The following is a 4336-nucleotide window of genomic DNA, read 5'->3' as shown; positions in this document are numbered from 1 at the left end:
TGATTGCTGGCACAATGACTATTGATAAAGCAACCATTTTTCTAGTCTAAGAAGAAGAAAAAAACAACAGAAAACAAGCATTTCTTTAAATATAATACATATATGCACTATACCAAGAGCTATGCAATTCTTTTCCTACTTTGAATAATGCTTAATGCACATAAATGATTTTCTCTTTCCATATACTAATGGGGTGACATCATACTGGATGACAGAACATGGATCAAGGTTACATGGGCCAACTACACCTATGAACAATAAAATCCTGATTACCAACTGGGTCACTCCTCTTAGCGGGCCAGCTGCCTAGGGGAAGCAGACCAGTACAGAAAATGCAGACCAGTCAGTACAGAAAATTCTACTACTGGGAATCCCAGTCCCAGGGATTTTTCTTATGGAAACATGACAAAGAATTTAATGAAGGCTGCTCACACCACTGATCCTTGAGGAACGGATGGCTGACAGAGGAAAGCAATGCCATAGCAGAGCAGCAGCAGCAGCCATATCATAATTGTAATTAAACATTTCTTTTGTTATATATTGCAGGGTTGTAGATCAATGTTTTTCCTCAAAAATCTTGAGATGAGCTAGCAAGTTCAGTTATAAAAGAAGAATGATGTTCTTCCTGAAACAGGTCAGAAAATTCATATCAAAGCAAGGTATAAAAGTACTATCATTTTACTCCCTCCTTATTTACCCATTTTCAAATTAGTGCACTGAATGCCCAAAACTGAAAATGATACATTAAAAAGAGTTCAGTTACAGCAAAGGTTATCACATTTTCTTAATGCTTTCTTGTCCAAAAACAATTTGGTTTTGCTACTTTTAAGGCCATTATACTCCAGATCAGACCACGTAAGAAAATTTGATGCTAAGAGTTTCAAGCTGTCTGCTAGGTTTTGGGTTTTTTCTCCCTGCCAAATAGTATTTAAGTATGTTTACTGATTTAACAGAATTTCTTTTCAAAACAGAACTTCCAGAGCATCTTTTTAACTAATGAGGTCACAAAACCTTAGGTATAGGACTGTTACAGGAATACATATAACACATAATCCTAACCCATCTTGACCAGTGTTATTGAAACTTGCAGTTTTATTAAGTTTCAAAACATCTGGTGATATCCTGAATGTTCCAGCTTGTGAAAAAACTAGTATTTTAAAGCCTGACTCATGGAAGCCTGATACCTATTCATAAAAAGGCATTTCAGTGTATCAGTGTCTTCAGAAGGTTGTATTGGTCTTGCGTCGGACACTCTGCAGCATTTTCAGGATATATACCCAAATTCTTGGCCTGCATTATTTCTGATGAAGACAGAGTCAGTAATCTCTCCACTTACAATGTCTAAATTAGGTTACTATAAATCACGGATTTATGACAAATGAGATAAACATTCCCAAAATACCTTTTGGCAAAATGCTTTTGGACTGCAATTTTGCCAGATTTTTATTTGTCTGCAAAATTGTCAGTCTATAGTGTACAGAGACATCATTTAGGTTCTGTCATACTACACAAAAATGCTTTGACATGTAGCTCTTTCCATTTGTATAGGTTGTACATATCAGTGACTCTCCAACTTCTTTTTGTTTGGGCTCATGAACTTCCATACAGGCAACTCTTAAGAATCTGTGGGGTTTGGTATAATATTTCTGGAGCTTTTCACTCTGTCACCTGCAAGGTAGGCAACAGAATTCTGTAATCCCCCGCTTCAAACTATGTCTGCCCAATTTTAAAGACGGTATTAAAAGAATGGCTTTTTACAGGTTAAGATTACCAGCTTGGATTTATTTCTACACAAAGTATTTATTAGATTCCGGATAAATATTTATTTTACATGGTAAAATAAAAATTTAAAAGCTTCAGTTAGTTTCTGAAGTTGGATTTAACATGTACTATTGCTTTATTACAAGGAGGCCATAACTCCCAGTGGTGCAATGCTACCGGTAAGAACTATCTAATAAGGATGACGCCCAAATTGGCTGGGACTGCATAAACCAATACTACTGTTTCCACTTCTACATGCTGAAGCTTGTAAGATTTTATAAGCAAGTAAAAATGATTTACGGACAAACAGAAAGCAAATGATTAACAGTGTACTTCATCTTTATTTTTATAATGCAGAGCAGAAAAGAGCAAGTGATGCTAATCTGAGGAAACGATTTCATAGTGTGTCAAAAGTATGATTTCTATTAGAAATGCACAAATTATGCCATGCAGCGCTTCCAAATTCACAGAAAAAGTATTATAAAAGTGAAGTCCTGCTGTGTGAAATATGCCACACAATTTTTGTTCTGGTAACAGCTATTTAGGTTAGGGCGTGACTTTTCTCTGATATAGCTGTGCTAGTACAACCCCTAGTGTGGACATAGTTTACTGCCATGAAGGCATTATACCCATATAACTTATAAAGCTTGTTCCTAAGAAGGAGAAGTATTAAGTAAGGCACTGTTATTTCAGCACAGCTACATCCACAATGGGAGGGCTGAGAGAGAAAAAGAGAGGGCAGTAGGTTATGCTACTTTACAATGTACTGGGGCAGAGGAACAGATGCAGTTTTTGTATAGAGAAACTGTGTGGTATATGTCTTTCCCCCTCCCAGCCCTCCATAATCCTAATGTTAATCAGGATCATGATGGATGATATTACAAAACACTTATTCAATTTAAATGGTAATATTGCTCCTTGCTTCTTTGTTTTTTATTCTAAGAAATATTTGTGTCAAATATTAATAACAGGTTCATACCAAGGTGCCAATATTTATTATTAGTCTTAACTGGGTAATAAAGATAGGAAAAGAGATATTAGAATAGAAGACCAAGGATATATACTTCCTTTAATTTTTCTAAACGATACAGATTCAGTTTTGAAGAACTTTATAAATATCAGTATATGATAAATACGTATCTGTATTTACTGACATATATGTATCTGATGAAACTAAATTGTACATATGGGGATTTCTGCCTGTTCTGACACACCTGAATAACTTTAATCCCTTTTGAAAAGTCACTACATATAAACTAAAATACATCTTCAAAACGAAGATTTATCCACAGCACAATTAAAAATACAATCGTACCTCAAGAAACAGTAAACTCACTTTCAATATATCAAAAGACAATATGAAACACGATTCTTTGCTTTTAAAAAAGAAAAATGCACCATTTAATATAGAATAGCATGAAAATGTTCATACATTATTGTGTCTCTACTTTTAAAAAATAAATATGTATTTATTATGAACAGATGGTGGCCAAGGAAGGTATCAACTCTCTCTCTTAGCCAGAAGGTCAGGTCATGGCTGAGAGACCAAAGAACAATTACTGTTTGCTATTCAGTGCCATATAAGATGAAACATTTTAGGTTTTTCTTTAAATACAAAGCTAGATGCGACTGAACTGTTTTCATTTCATTTAAATGAAATAATTATTAACATTTGTCAAAATCTGATTTAAAAAAAAAAACCAAACAACCAAAAACCACCCCCAAAAACAACCAAAAAACAAAACCCCCAAACGTAAACACTCTCTTTTTGGTTGCCTTTTAACATATTAAACAACATTAGGACCTACACGGAACTTTCTTGATTACTAGAGCCACAGCTATAAAACAGATGCTAGATGCTGCGCCTGAGAATTTCAGAATAGTTTGTTTTCCTTTTTTTAAGGAACCAACAATCATATTTGAACAATATAATTACTTTACATAATTACGGAATTACTCTAATAATCTTTGCTGATAGGAACCCCCCCTCCCATCACTTCACTTTAATTACATCAAATAATAAATCACCACATTTTGGTGTATTCATTCCCACACTGAATAAAATACCAGTATGTCGATACATGAGGTTAAAATATTTTGTTAAATTTTGCAATTTGTTCAAAAGGCAATCCTGAAACAAGTTGGAGAACAGGATTTAAAATCCAAGATACTTCTTCAAATATCTTATTAAACACATCCTGTTTTATTTGTATGCCAAGATTATGCCAACTCTCTTATCTGTGATATCTGTCAAGACACAGACGACAAGCCTGTTTTTTGTTTTTTAAAGTGTCCTTAGGCCTAAAGGATGCAAGAGTACAAAAAAAACCCAACCCTGAAAACAAAATGCTTTAAGGCCCCTGTTTTTCTGCGCTGATTGATTTTCTATACATATTGAAGAATTTATTAGATAAAATAACTTCTCTTTTGGATTTTACATATCTTTTGATTATAATTTGAATTAATATTTGCTTCCAGCCTAAGCTCATATTTTACTAAGTTAATATACTTACTGTCCTACATGAAGATTTTGGGGAACTGGTAAATAAAAATATAATTTTAGAAATACTGCTTT

The 4336-nt window shown here is 33.9% G+C and overlaps 1 protein-coding gene across 1 annotated transcript in view; it reads right to left on the bottom strand.

Annotated features, from left to right (window-relative positions):
- SDCCAG8 (serologically defined colon cancer antigen 8) overlaps nucleotides 1–4336 on the bottom strand; it is a 130125-nt gene that overhangs the window by 79732 nt on the left and 46057 nt on the right. The gene's annotated exons all lie outside the window — the stretch shown is intronic.

Source organism: Pygoscelis adeliae, unplaced genomic scaffold, assembly GCF_000699105.1.
Source record: "Pygoscelis adeliae isolate BGI_AS28 unplaced genomic scaffold, ASM69910v1 Scaffold463, whole genome shotgun sequence".
Lineage (NCBI taxonomy): Eukaryota > Metazoa > Chordata > Aves > Sphenisciformes > Spheniscidae > Pygoscelis > Pygoscelis adeliae.
Note: the sequence above shows the minus strand (reverse complement) of the source record. Positions and strands in the feature narration are given on the sequence as shown.